Consider the following 14,240-nt stretch of genomic DNA (forward strand, 5'->3'; position numbering starts at 1 on the left):
CGTCGTTTTAACCGGATTGTTTTAATCACAAATTCAGGCAAAATAATAGAACCAGTTTTAAATCGAGGACAGGGTGGTTAAGGCGATGGACTGCTAATCCATTGGGCTCTGCCCGCGCGAGTTCGAATCTCGCCTCCGTCGTTTTATCTGTTTTGTTTTGAACACAAATGCAGCCAAAATGATTAAACTCGTTTAAATCGCGGAAGGGATTTCCGAGTGGTTAAGGCGATGGATTGCTGATACATTGGGCTCTTAACACGCGAGTTCGAATCTCGCCTACGTCGTTTTAACCGGATTGTTTTAATCACAAATTCAGGCAAAATAATTAAACCAGTTTTAAATCGAGGACGGGGTGGGCGAGTGGTTAAGGCGATGGACTGCTAATCCATTGGGCTCGGCCCGCGCGAGTTCGAATCTCGCCTCAGTCGTTTTATCCGTTTTGTTTTGAACTCAAATGCAGTCAAAATGATTTAACTCGTTTTAATATCGGAAGGGATGGCCGAGTGGTTAAGGCGATGGATTGCTAATACATTGGGCCCTAAACCCGCGAGTTCGAATCTCGCCTCCGTTGTTTTTACTGGATTGTTTTAATCACAAATTCAGGCAAAATAATTAAACCAGTTTTAAATCGGGGACAGGGTGATTAAAGGCGACGGACTGCTAATCCATTGGGCTCTGCCCGCGCGAGTTCGAATCTCGCCTCCGTCGTTTTAACCGGATTGTTTTAATTACAAATTCAGGCAAAATAATTGAACCAGTTTTAAATCGAGGACAAGGTGGTTAAGGTGATGGACTGCTAATCCATTGGGCTCTGCCCGCGCGAGTTCGAATCTCGCCTCCGTCGTTTTATCCGTTTTGTTTTGAACACAAATGCAGTCAAAATGATTTAACTCGTTTTAATATCGAAAGGGATGGCCGAGTTAGTTAAGGCGATGGATTGCTAATACATTGGGCCCTAAACACGCGAGTTCGAATCTCGCCTCCGTCGTTTTTACTGGATTGTTTTAATCACAAATCCAGGCAAAATAATTAAACCAGTTTTAAATCGGGGACAGGGTGATTAAAGGCGACGGACTGCTAATCCATTGGGCTCTGCCCGCGCGAGTTCGAATCTCGCCTCCGTCGTTTTAACCGGATTGTTTTAATCACAAATTCAGGCAAAATAATTGAACCAGTTTTAAATCGAGGACAGGGTGGTTAAAGGCGGCGGACTGCTAATCCATTGGGCTCTGCCCGCGCGAGTTCGAATCTCACCTCCGTCGTTTTTACTGGATTGTTTTAATCACAAATTCAGGCAAAATAATTAAAACAGTTTTAAATCGGGGACAGGGTGGTTAAAGGCGACGGACTGCTAATCCATTGGGCTCTGCCCGCGCGAGTTCGAATCTCGCCTCCGTCGTTTTAACCGGATTGTTTTAATCACAAATTCAGGCAAAATAATTTAACCAGTTTTAAATCGAGGACAGGGTGGTTAAGGCGATGGACTGCTAATCCATTAAGCTCTGCCCGCGCGGGTTCGAATCTCGCCTCCGTCGTTTTATCCGTTTTATTTTGAACACAAATGCAGTAAAATGACATAACTTCTTTAAATCCCGGAAGGGATGGCCGAGTGGTTAAGGCGATGGAATGCTGATACATTGGGCCCTAAACACGCGATTTCGAATCTCGCCTACGTCGTTTTAACCGGATTGTTTTAATCACAAATTCAGGCAAAATAATAGAACCAGTTTTAAATCGAGGACAGGGTGGTTAAGGCGATGGACTGCTAATCCATTGGGCTCTGCCCGCGCGCGTTCGAATCTCGCCTCCGTCGTATTATCCGTTTTGTTTTGAACACAAATGCAGTCAAAATGATTTAACTCCTTTAAATCCCGGAAGGGATGGCCGAGTGGTTAAGGCGATGGAATGCTGATACATTGGGGTCTAAACACGCGAGTTCGAATCTCGCCTCCGTCGTTTTAACCGGATTGTTATAATCACAAATTCAGGCAAAATAATTAAACCAGTTTTAAATCAAGGACGGGGTGGCCGAGTGATTAAGGCGATGGACTGCTAATCCATTGGGCTCTGCCCGCGCGAGTTCGAGTCTCGCCTCCGTCGTTTTATCCGTTTTGTTTTGAACACAAATGCAGTCAAAATGATTTAACTCGTTTTAATATCGGAAGGGATGGCCGAGTTGTTAAGGCGATGGATTTCTAATACATTGGGCCCTAAACACGCGAGTTCGAATCTCGCCTCCGTAGTTTTAACAGGATTGTTTTAATCACAAATTCAGGTAAAATAATTAAACCAGTTTTAAATCGAGGACAGGATGGTTAAGGCGTTGGACTGCTAATCCATTGGGCTCTGCCCGCGCGAGTTCGAATCTCGCCTCCATCGTTTTAACCGGATTGTTTTAATCACAAATTCAGGCAAAACAATTGAACCAGTTTTAAATCGAGGACAGGGTGGTTAATGCGATGGACTGCTAATCCATTGGGCTCTGCCCGCGCGAGTTCGAATCTCGCCTCCGTCGTTTTATCCGTTTTGTTTTGAACACAAATGCAGTCAAAATGACTTATTTCCTTTAAATCCCGGAAGGGATGGCCGAGTGGTTAAGGCGATGGAATGCTGATACATTGGGCTCTAAACACGCGAGTTCGAATCTCGCCTCCGTCGTTTTAACTGGATTGTTTTAATCACAAATTCAGGCAAAATAATTAAACCAGTTTTAAACCAAGGACGGGGTGGCCGAGTCGTTAAGGCGATGGACTGCTAATCCATTAGGCTCTACCCGCGCGAGTTCGAATCTCGCCTCCGTCGTTTTATCCGTTTTGTTTTGAACACAAATGCAGTCAAAATGATTTAACTCCTTTAAATCCCGGAAGGGATGGCCGAGTGGTTAAGGCGATGGAATGCTGATACATTGGGCGCTAAACACGCGAGTTCGAATCTCGCCTCCGTCGTTTTAACCGGATTGTTTTAATCACAAATTCAGGTAAAATAATTAAACCAGTTTTTAATCAAGGTCGTGGTGGCCGAGTGGTTAAGGCGATGGACTGCTAATCCATTGGGCTCTGCCCGCGCGAGTTCGAATCTCGCCTCCGTCTTTTTATCCGTTTTGTTTTGAACACAAATGCAGTCAAAATGATTTAACTCCTTTAAATCGCGGAAGGGATGGCCGAGTGGTTAAGGCGATGGAATGCTGATACATTGGGCGCTAAACACGCGAGTTCGAATCTCGCCTCCGTCGTTTTAACCGGATTGTTTTAATCACAAATTCAGGTAAAATAATTAAACCAGTTTTTAATCAAGGTCGGGGTGGCCGAGTGGTTAAGGCGATGGACTGCTAATCCATTGGGCTCTGCCCGCGTGAGTTCGAATCTCGCCTCCGTCGTTTTGTCCGTTTTGTTTTGAACACAATTGCAGTCAAAATGATTAAACTCGGTTAAATCGAGGAAGGGATGGCCGAGTGGTTAAGGCGATGGATTGCTAACACATTGGGCCCTAAACACGCGAGTTCGAATCTCGCCTCCGTCGTTTTTACTGGATTGTTTTAATCACAAATTCAGGCAAAATAATTAAACCAGTTTTAAATCGGGGACAGGGTGGTTAAAGGCGACGGACTGCTAATCCATTGGGCTCTGCCCGCACGAGTTCGAATCTCGCCTCCGTCGTTTAAACCGGATTGTTTTAATCACAAATTCAGGCAAAATAATTGAACCAGTTTTAAATCGAGGACAGGGTGGTTAAGGCGATAAACTGGTAATCCATTGGGCTCTGCCCGCGCGAGTTCGAATCTCGCCTCCGTCGTTTTATCCGTTTTGTTTTGAACACAAATGCAGTCAAAATGATTTAACTCGTTTTAATATCGGAAGGGATGGCCGAGTTGTTAAGGCGATGGATTTCTAATACATTGGGCCCCAAACACGCGAGTTCGAATCTCGCCTCCGTAGTTTTAACTGGATTGTTTTAATCACAAATTCAGGTAAAATTATTAAACCAGTTTTAAATCGAGGACAGGATGGTTAAGGCGTTGGACTGCTAATCCATTGGGCTCTGCCCGCGCGAGTTCGAATCTCGCCTCCGTCGTTTTAACCGGATTGTTTTAATCACAAATTCAGGCAAAATAATTGAACCAGTTTTAAATCGAGGACAGGGTGGTTAATGCGATGGACTGCTAATCCATTGGGCTCTGCCCGCGCGAGTTCGAATCTCGCCTCCGTCGTTTTATCCGTTTTGTTTTGAACACAAATGCAGTCAAAATGACTTAACTCCTTTAAATCCCGGAAGGGATGGCCGAGTGGTTAAGGCGATGGAATGCTGATACATTGGGCTCTAAACACGCGAGTTCGAATCTCGCCTCCGTCGTTTTAACTGGATTGTTTTAATCACAAATTCAGGCAAAATAATTAAACCAGTTTTAAACCAAGGACGGGGTGGCCGAGTCGTTAAGGCGATGGACTGCTAATCCATTGGGCTCTGCCCGCGCGAGTTCGAATCTCGCCTCCGTCTTTTTATCCGTTTTGTTTTGAACACAAATGCAGTCAAAATGATTTAACTCCTTTAAATCGCGGAAGGGATGGCCGAGTGGTTAAGGCGATGGAATGCTGATACATTGGGCTCTAAACACGCGAGTTCGAATCTCGCCTCCGTCGTTTTAACTGGATTGTTTTAATCACAAATTCAGGCAAAATAATTAAACCAGTTTTAAACCAAGGACGGGGTGGCCGAGTCGTTAAGGCGATGCACTGCTAATCCATTAGGCTCTGCCTGCGCGAGTTCGAATCTCGCCTCCGTCGTTTTATCCGTTTTGTTTTGAACACAAATGCAGTCAAAATGACTTAACTCCTTTAAATTCCGGAAGGGATGGCCGAGTGGTTAAGGCGATGGAATGCTGATACATTGGGCTCTAAACACGCGAGTTCGAATCTCGCCTCCGTCGTTTTAACTGGATTGTTTTAATCACAAATTCAGGCAAAATAACTAAACCAGTTTTAAACCAAGGACGGGGTGGCCGCGTCGTTAAGGCGATGGACTGCTAATCCATTAGGCTCTGCCTGCGCGAGTTCGAATCTCGCCTCCGTCGTTTTATCCGTTTTGTTTTGAACACAAATGCAGTCAAAATGATTTAACTCCTTTAAATCCCGGAAGGGATGGCCGAGTGGTTAAGGCGATGGAATGCTGATACATTGGGGTCTAAACACGCGAGTTCGAATCTCGCCTCCGTCGTTTTAACCGGATTGTTATAATCACAAATTCAGGCAAAATAATTAAACCAGTTTTAAATCAAGGACGGGGTGGCCGAGTGATTAAGGCGATGGACTGCTAATCCATTGGGCTCTGCCCGCGCGAGTTCTAATCTCGCCTCCGTCTTTTTATCCGTTTTGTTTTGAACACAAATGCAGTCAAAATGATTTAACTCCTTTAAATCGCGGAAGGGATGGCCGAGTGGTTAAGGCGTTGGAATGCTGATACATTGGGCTCTAAACACGCGAGTTCGAATCTCGCCTCCGTCGTTTTAACCGGATTGTTTTAATCACAAATTCAGGTAAAATAATTAAACCAGTTTTTAATCAAGGACGGGGTGGCCGAGTGGTTAATGCGATGGACTGCTAATCCATTGGGCTCTGCCCGCGCGAGTTCGAATCTCGCCTCCGTCGTTTTGTCCGTTTTGTTTTCAACACAAATGCAGTCAAAATGATTAAACTCGGTTAAATCGAGGAAGGGATGGCCGAGTGGTTAAGGCGATGGATTGCTAATTCATTGGGCTCTAAACACGCGAGTTCGAATCTCGCCTCCGTCGTTTTAACCGGATTGTTTTAATCACAAATTCAGGCAAAATAATTAAACCAGCTTTAAATCGAGGACAGGATGGTTAAGGCGATGGACTGCTAATCCATTGGGCTCTGCCCGCGCGTGTTCGAATCTCGCCTCCGTCGTTTTGTCCGTTTTGTTTTGAACACAAATGCAGTCAAAATGATTAAACTCGGTTAATCGAGGAAGGGATGGCCGAGTGGTTAAGGCGATGGATTGCTAATTCATTGGGCCCTAAACACGCGAGTTCGAATCTCGCCTTCGTCGTTTTTACTGGATTGTTTTAATCAAAAATTCAGGCAAAATAATTAAACCAGTTTAAAATCGAGGACAGGGTGGTTAAGGCGACGGACTGCTAATCCATTGGGCTCTGCCCGCGCGAGTTCGAATCTCGCCTCCGTCGTTTTAACCGGATTGTTTTAATCAAAAAATTCAGGCAAAATAATTAAACCAGTTTTAAATCGAGGACAGGGGGGTTAAGGCAATGGAATGCTAATCCATTGGGCTCTGCCCGCGCGTGTTCGAATCTCGCCTCCGTCGTTTTGTCCGTTTTGTTTTGAACACAAATGCAGTCAAAATGATTAAACTCGGTTAAATCAGGAAGGGATGGCCGAGTGGTTAAGGCGATGTATTGCTAATTCATTGGGCTCTAAACACGCGAGTTCGAATCTCGCCTCCGTCGTTTTAACCGGATTGATTTAATCACAAATTCAGGAAAAATAATTCAACCAGCTTTAAATCGAGGACAGGATGGTTAAGGCGATGGACTGCTAATCCATTGGGCTCTGCCCGCGCGAGTTCGAATCTCGCCTCCGTCGTTTTAACCGGATTGTTTTAATCACAAATTCAGGCAAAATAATTAAACCAGTTTTAAATCGAGGACAGGGTGGTTAAGGCGACGGACTGCTAATCCATTGGGCTCTGCCCGCGCGAGTTCGAATCTCGCCTCCGTCGTTTTAACCGGATTGTTTTAATCACAAATTCAGGCAAAATAATTAAACTAGTTTTAAATCGAGGACAGGTTGGTTAAGGCGATGGAATGCTAATCCATTGGGCTCTGCCCGCGCGTGTTCGAATCTCGCCTCCGTCGTTTTGTCCGTTTTGTTTTGAACACAAATGCAGTCAAAATGATTAAACTCGGTTAAATCGAGGAAGGGATGGCCGAGTGGTTAAGGCGATGGATTGCTAATTCATTGGGCTCTAAACACGCTAGTTCGAATCTCGCCTCCGTCGTTTTAACCGGAATGATTTAATCACAAATTCAGGCAAAATAATTAAACCAGCTTTAAATCGAGGACAGGATGGTTAAGGCGATGGACTGCTAATCCATTGAACTCTGCAGGCGCGAGTTCGAATCTCGCCTCCGTCGTTTTATCCGTTTTGTTTTGAACACAAATGCAGTAAAAATGATTTAACTCGTGTTAGTATCGGAAGGGATGGCCGAGTGGTTAAGGCTATGGATTGCTAATACATTGGGCCCTAAACACGCGAGTTCGAATCTCGCCTTCGTCGTTGTTACTGGATTGTTTTAATCAAAAATTCAGGCAAAATAATTAAACCAGTTTTAAATCGAGGACAGGGTGGTTAAGGCGACGGACTGCTAATCCATTGGGCTCTGCCCGCGCGAGTTCGAATCTCGCCTCCGTCGTTTTAACCGGATTGTTTTAATCACAAATTCAGGCAAAATAATTAAACCAGTTTTAAATCGAGGACAGGGGGGTTAAGGCGATGGAATGCTAATCCATTGGGCTCCGCCCGCGCGTGTTCGAATCTCGCCTCCGTCGTTTTGTCCGTTTTGTTTTGAACACAAATGCACTCAAAATGATTAAACTCGGTTAAATCAGGAAGGGATGGCCGAGTGGTTAAGGCGATGTATTGCTAATTCATTGGGCTCTAAACACGCGAGTTCGAATCTCGCCTCCGTCGTTTTAACCGGATTGATTTAATCACAAATTCAGGCAAAATAATTAAACCAGCTTTAAATCGAGGACAGGATGGTTAAGGCGATGGACTGCTAATCCATTGAACTCTGCAGGCGCGAGTTCGAATCTCGCGTCCGTCGTTTTATCCGTTTTGTTTTGAACACAAATGCAGTCAAAATTATTTAACTCGTTTTAATATCGGAAGGGATGACCGAGTGGTTAAGGCGATGGATTGCTAATACATTGGGCCCTAAACACGCGAGTTCGAATCTCGCCTCCGTCGCTTTAACCGTATTGTTTTAATCACAAATTCAGGCAAAATAATTAAACCAGCTTTAAATCGAGGACATTATGGTTAAGGCGATGGACTGCTAATCCATTGGGCTCTGCCCGCGCGTGTTCGAATCTCGCCTCCGTCGTTTTGTCCGTTTTGTTTTGAACACAAATGCAGTCAAAATGATTAAACTCGGTTAATCGAGGAAGGGATGGCCGAGTGGTTAAGGCGATGGATTGTTAATTCATTGGGCTCTAAAAACGCGAGTTCGAATCTCGCCTCCGTCGTTTTAACCGGATTGATTTAATCACAAATTCAGGCAAAATAATTAAACCAGCTTTAAATCGAGGATAGGATGGTTAAGGCGATGGACTGCTAATCCATTGGGCTCTGCCTGCGCGAATTCGAATCTCGCCTCCGTCGTTTTATCCGTTTTGTTTTGAACACAAATGCAGTCAAAATGATTTAACTCCTTTATATCCCGGAAGGGATGGCCGAGTGGTTAAGGCGATGGAATGCTGATACATTGGGCTCTAAACACGCGAGTTCGAATCTCGCCTCCGTCGTTTTAACCGGATTGTTTTAATCACAAATTCAGGCAAAATAATTAAACCAGTTTTAAATCGAGGACAGGGTGGTTAAGGCGACGGACTGCTAATCCATTGGGCTCTGCCTGCGCGAGTTCGAATCTCGCCTCCGTCGTTTTAACCGGATTGTTTTAATCACAAATTCAGGCAAAATAATTAAACCAGTTTTAAATCGAGGACAGGGTGGTTAAGGCGATGGAATGCTAATCCATTGGGCTCTGCCCGCGCGTGTTCGAATCTCGCCTCCGTCGTTTTGTCCGTTTTGTTTTGAACACAAATGCAGTCAAAATGATTAAACTCGGTTAAATCGAGGAAGGGATGGCCGAGTGGTTAAGGCGATGGATTGCTAATTCATTGGGCTCTAAACACGCTAGTTCGAATCTCGCCTCCGTCGTTTTAACCGGATTGATTTAATCACAAATTCAGGCAAAATAATTAAACCAGCTTTAAATCGAGGACAGGATGGTTAAGGCGATGGACTGCTAATCCATTGAACTCTGCAGGCGCGAGTTCGAATCTCGCCTCCGTCGTTTTATCCGTTTTGTTTTGAACACAAATGCAGTAAAAATGATTTAACTCGTGTTAGTATCGGAAGGGATGGCCGAGTGGTTAAGGCTATGGATTGCTAATATATTGGGCCCTAAACACGCGAGTTCGAATCTCGCCTTCGTCGTTTTTACTGGATTGTTTTAATCAAAAATTCAGGCAAAATAATTAAACCAGTTTTAAATCGAGGACAGGGTGGTTAAGGCGACGGACTGCTAATCCATTGGGCTCTGCCCGCGCGAGTTCGAATCTCGCCTCCGTCGTTTTAACCGGATTGTTTTAATCACAAATTCAGGCAAAATAATTAAACCAGTTTTAAATCGAGGACAGGGAGGTTAAGGCGGTGGAATGCTAATCCATTGGGCTCTGCCCGCGCGTGATCGAATCTCGCCTCCGTCGTTTTGTCCGTTTTGTTTTGAACACAAATGCAGTCAAAATGATTATACTCCTGTAAATCCCGGAAGGGATGGTCGAGTGGTTAAGGCGATGGAATGCTGATACATTGGGCCCTAAACACGCGAGTTCGAATCTCGCCTCCGTCGTTTTAACCGGATTGATTTAATCACAAATTCAAGCAAAATAATTAAACCAGCTTTAAATCTAGGACAGGATGGTTAAGGCGATGGACTGCTAATCCATTGGGCTCTGCCCGTGCGAGTTCGAATCTCGCCTCCGTCGTTTTAACCGGATTGTTTTAATCACAAATTCAGGCAAAATAATTAAACCAGTTTTAAATCGAGGACAGGGTGGTTAAGGCGACGGACTGCTAATCCGTTGGGCTCTGCCCGCGCGAGTTCGAATCTCGCCTCCGTCGTTTTAACCGGATTGTTTTAATCACAAATTCAGGCAAAATAATTAAACTAGTTTTAAATCGAGGACAGGTTGGTTAAGGCGATGGAATGCTAATCCATTGGGCTCTGCCCGCGCGTGTTCGAATCTCGCCTCCGTCGTTTTGTCCGTTTTGTTTTGAACACAAATGCAGTCAAAATGATTAAACTCGGTTAAATCGAGGAAGGGATGGCCGAGTGGTTAAGGCGATGGATTGCTAATTCATTGGGCTCTAAACACGCTAGTTCGAATCTCGCCTCCGTCGTTTTAACCGGATTGATTTAATCACAAATTCAGGCAAAATAATTAAACCAGCTTTAAATCGAGGACAGGATGGTTAAGGCGATGGACTGCTAATCCATTGAACTCTGCAGGCGCGAGTTCGAATCTCGCCTCCGTCGTTTTATCCGTTTTGTTTTGAACACAAATGCAATCAAAATGATTTAACTCGTGTTAGTATCGGAAGGGATGGCCGAGTGGTTAAGGCGATCGAATGCTGATACATTGGGCTCTAAACACGCGAGTTCGAATCTCGCCTCCGTCGTTTTAACCGAATTGTTTTAATCACAAATTCAGGCAAAATAATTAAACCAGTTTTAAATCGAGGACAGGCTGGTTAAGGCGACGGACTGCTAATCCATTGGGCTCTGCCCGCGCGAGTTCGAATCTCGCCTCCGTCGTTTTAACCGGATTGTTTTAATCACAAATTCAAGCAAAATAATTAAACCAGTTTTAAATCGAGGACAGGGTGGTTAAGGCGATGGAATGCTAATGCATTGGGCTCTGCCCGCGCGTGTTCGAATCTCGCCTCCGTCGTTTTGTCCGTTTTGTTTTGAACACAAATGCAGTCAAAATGATTAAACTCCTTTAAATCCCGGTAGGGATGGTCGAGTGGTTAAGGCGATGGAATGCTGATACATTGGGCCCTAAACACGCGAGTTCGAATCTCGCCAACGTCGTTTTAACCGGATTGATTTAATCACAAATTCAGGCAAAATAATTAAACCAGCTTTAAATCGAGGACAGGGAGGTTAAGGCGGTGGAATGCTAATCCATTGGGCTCTGCCCGCGCGAGTTCGAATCTCGCCTCCGTCGTTTTAACCGGATTGTTTTAATCACAAATTCAGGCAAAATAATTAAACCAGTTTTAAATCGAGGACAGGGAGGTTAAGGCGGTGGAATGCTAATCCATTGGGCTCTGCCCGCGCGTGATCGAATCTCGCCTCCGTCGTTTTGTCCGTTTTGTTTTGAACACAAATGCAGTCAAAATGATTAAACTCCTGTAAATCCCGGAAGGGATGGTCGAGTGTTTAAGGCGATGGAATGCTGATACATTGGGCCCTAAACACGCGAGTTCGAATCTCGCCTCCGTCGTTTTAACCGGATTGATTTAATCACAAATTCAAGCAAAATAATTAAACCAGCTTTAAATCTAGGACAGGATGGTTAAGGCGATGGACTGCTAATCCATTGGGCTCTGCCCGTGCGAGTTCGAATCTCGCCTCCGTCGTTTTAACCGGATTGTTTTAATCACAAATTCAGGCAAAATAATTAAACCAGTTTTAAATCGAGGACAGGGTGGTTAAGGCGACGGACTGCTAATCCGTTGGGCTCTGCCCGCGCGAGTTCGAATCTCGCCTCCGTCGTTTTAACCGGATTGTTTTAATCACAAATTCAGGCAAAATAATTAAACTAGTTTTAAATCGAGGACAGGTTGGTTAAGGCGATGGAATGCTAATCCATTGGGCTCTGCCCGCGCGTGTTCGAATCTCGCCTCCGTCGTTTTGTCCGTTTTGTTTTGAACACAAATGCAGTCAAAATGATTAAACTCGGTTAAATCGAGGAAGGGATGGCCGAGTAGTTAAGGCGATGGATTGCTAATTCATTGGGCTCTAAACACGCTAGTTCGAATCTCGCCTCCGTCGTTTTAACCGGATTGATTTAATCACAAATTCAGGCAAAATAATTAAACCAGATTTAAATCGAGGACAGGATGGTTAAGGCGATGGACTGCTAATCCATTGAACTCTGCAGGCGCGAGTTCGAATCTCGCCTCCGTCGTTTTATCCGTTTTGTTTTGAACACAAATGCAATCAAAATGATTTAACTCGTGTTAGTATCGGAAGGGATGGCCGAGTGGTTAAGGCGATCGAATGCTGATACATTGGGCTCTAAACACGCGAGTTCGAATCTCGCCTCCGTCGTTTTAACCGAATTGTTTTAATCACAAATTCAGGCAAAATAATTAAACCAGTTTTAAATCGAGGACAGGCTGGTTAAGGCGACGGACTGCTAATCCATTGGGCTCTGCCCGCGCGAGTTCGAATCTCGCCTCCGTCGTTTTAACCGGATTGTTTTAATCACAAATTCAAGCAAAATAATTAAACCAGTTTTAAATCGAGGACAGGGTGGTTAAGGCGATGGAATGCTAATGCATTGGGCTCTGCCCGCGCGTGTTCGAATCTCGCCTCCGTCGTTTTGTCCGTTTTGTTTTGAACACAAATTCAGTCAAAATGATTAAACTCCTTTAAATCCCGGTAGGGATGGTCGAGTGGTTAAGGCGATGGAATGCTGATACATTGGGCCCTAAACACGCGAGTTCGAATCTCGCCAACGTCGTTTTAACCGGATTGATTTAATCACAAATTCAGGCAAAATAATTAAACCAGCTTTAAATCGAGGACAGGATGGTTAAGGCGATGGACTGCTAATCCATTGGGCTCTGCCCGTGCGAGTTCGAATCTCGCCTCCGTCGTTTTAACCGGATTGATTTAATCACAAATTCAGGCAAAATAATTAAACCAGCTTTAAATCGAGGACAGGATGGTTAAGGCGATGGACTGCTAATCCATTGGGCTCTGCCCGCGCGAGTTCGAATCTCGCCTCCGTCTTTTTATCCGTTTTGTTTTGAACACAAATGCAGTCAAAATGATTTAACTCCTTTAAATCGCGGAAGGGATGGCCGAGTGGTTAAGGCGATGGAATGCTGATACATTGGGCTCTAAACACGCGAGTTCGAATCTCGCCTCCGTCGTTTTAACCGGATTGTTTTAATCACAAATTCAGGTAAAATAATTAAACCACTTTTTAATCAAGGACGGGGTGGCCGAGTGGTTAAGGCGATGGACTGCTAATCCATTGGGCTCTGCGAGTTCGAATCTCGCCTCCGTCGTTTTGTCCGTTTTGTTTTGAACACAAATGCAGTCAAAATGATTAAACTCGGTTTAATCGAGGAAGGGATGGCCGAGTGGTTAACGCGATGGATTGCTAATTCATTGGGCTCTAAACACGCGAGTTCGAATCTCGCCTCCGTCGTTTTAACCGGATTGTTTTAATCACAAATTCTGGCAAAATAATTAAACCAGTTTTAAATCGAGGACGGGGTGGCCGAGTGGTTAAGGCGATGGACTGCTAATCCATTTGGCTCTGCCCGCGCGAGCTCGAATCTCGCCTCTGTCGTATTATCCGTTTTGTTTAGAACACAAAACAGTCAAAATGATTTAACTCGTTTTTATATCGGAAGGGATGGTCGAGTGGTTAAGGCGAAGGATTGCTAATACTTTGGGCCCTCAACACGCGAGTTCGAATCTCGCCTGCGTCGTTTTTACCGGATAGTTTTAATCACAAATTCAGGCAAAATATTTAAACCAGTTTTAAATCGAGGACAGGGTGGTTAAGGCGATGGACTGCTAATCCATTGGGCTCTGCCCGCGCGAGTTCGAATCTCGCCTCCGTCGTTTTAACCGGATTGTTTTAATCACAAATTCAGGCAAAATAATTAAACCAGCTTTAAATCGAGGACAGGATGGTTAAGGCGATGGACTGCTAATCCATTGGGCTCTGCCCGTGCGAGTTCGAATCTCGCCTCCGTCGTTTTAACCGGATTGTTTTAATCACAAATTCAGGCAAAATAATTAAATCGGTTTTAAATCGAGGACAGGGTGGTTAAGGCGACGGACTGCTAATCCATTGGGCTCTGCCCGCGCGAGTTCGAATCTCGCCTCCGTCGTTTTAACCGGATTGTTTTAATCACAAATTCAGTCAAAATAATTAAACCAGTTTTAAATCGAGGACAGGGTGGTTAAGGCGATAGAATGCTAATCCATTGGGCTCTGCCCGCGCGTGTTCGAATCTCGCCTCCGTCGTTTTGTCCGTTTTGTTTTGAACACAAATGCAGTCAAAATGATTAAACTCCTTTAAGTCCCGGAAGGGATGGTCGAGTTGTTAAGGCGATGGAATGCTGATACATTGGGCCCTAAACACGCGAGTTCGAATCTCGCCTCTGTC

At 44.7% G+C, this 14,240-nt stretch overlaps 12 non-coding genes across 12 annotated transcripts; all 12 read left to right on the forward strand.

The window, feature by feature from the left end:
- Positions 1-346: 346 nt before the first annotated feature.
- TRNAS-GCU (transfer RNA serine (anticodon GCU)) lies at positions 347-428 on the forward strand. Its single transcript has one exon. It is a non-coding gene; the product is annotated as a tRNA-Ser (tRNA).
- Positions 429-2,018: 1,590 nt separating this feature from the next.
- TRNAS-GCU (transfer RNA serine (anticodon GCU)) lies at positions 2,019-2,100 on the forward strand. The gene has a single exon. It is a non-coding gene; the product is annotated as a tRNA-Ser (tRNA).
- Positions 2,101-2,720: 620 nt separating this feature from the next.
- TRNAS-GCU (transfer RNA serine (anticodon GCU)) lies at positions 2,721-2,802 on the forward strand. The gene has a single exon. It is a non-coding gene; the product is annotated as a tRNA-Ser (tRNA).
- A 205-nt stretch (positions 2,803-3,007) lies between these two features.
- TRNAS-GCU (transfer RNA serine (anticodon GCU)) lies at positions 3,008-3,089 on the forward strand. Its single transcript has one exon. It is a non-coding gene; the product is annotated as a tRNA-Ser (tRNA).
- A 205-nt stretch (positions 3,090-3,294) lies between these two features.
- On the forward strand, positions 3,295-3,376 carry TRNAS-GCU (transfer RNA serine (anticodon GCU)). The gene has a single exon. It is a non-coding gene; the product is annotated as a tRNA-Ser (tRNA).
- Positions 3,377-4,412: 1,036 nt separating this feature from the next.
- Positions 4,413-4,494, forward strand: TRNAS-GCU (transfer RNA serine (anticodon GCU)). The gene has a single exon. It is a non-coding gene; the product is annotated as a tRNA-Ser (tRNA).
- A 205-nt stretch (positions 4,495-4,699) lies between these two features.
- On the forward strand, positions 4,700-4,781 carry TRNAS-GCU (transfer RNA serine (anticodon GCU)). Its single transcript has one exon. It is a non-coding gene; the product is annotated as a tRNA-Ser (tRNA).
- Positions 4,782-4,986: 205 nt separating this feature from the next.
- On the forward strand, positions 4,987-5,068 carry TRNAS-GCU (transfer RNA serine (anticodon GCU)). The gene has a single exon. It is a non-coding gene; the product is annotated as a tRNA-Ser (tRNA).
- Positions 5,069-5,273: 205 nt separating this feature from the next.
- Positions 5,274-5,355, forward strand: TRNAS-GCU (transfer RNA serine (anticodon GCU)). The gene has a single exon. It is a non-coding gene; the product is annotated as a tRNA-Ser (tRNA).
- Positions 5,356-5,560: 205 nt separating this feature from the next.
- On the forward strand, positions 5,561-5,642 carry TRNAS-GCU (transfer RNA serine (anticodon GCU)). Its single transcript has one exon. It is a non-coding gene; the product is annotated as a tRNA-Ser (tRNA).
- A 7,407-nt stretch (positions 5,643-13,049) lies between these two features.
- TRNAS-GCU (transfer RNA serine (anticodon GCU)) lies at positions 13,050-13,125 on the forward strand. The gene has a single exon. It is a non-coding gene; the product is annotated as a tRNA-Ser (tRNA).
- Positions 13,126-13,330: 205 nt separating this feature from the next.
- On the forward strand, positions 13,331-13,412 carry TRNAS-GCU (transfer RNA serine (anticodon GCU)). The gene has a single exon. It is a non-coding gene; the product is annotated as a tRNA-Ser (tRNA).
- Positions 13,413-14,240: the final 828 nt, after the last annotated feature.

The sequence above is a fragment of the Phalangium opilio genome, unplaced genomic scaffold (assembly GCF_054372755.1).
Source record: "Phalangium opilio isolate 3A_F unplaced genomic scaffold, DU_Popi_V2 ptg000089l_1, whole genome shotgun sequence".
Taxonomy (NCBI): Eukaryota; Metazoa; Arthropoda; class Arachnida; order Opiliones; family Phalangiidae; genus Phalangium; species Phalangium opilio.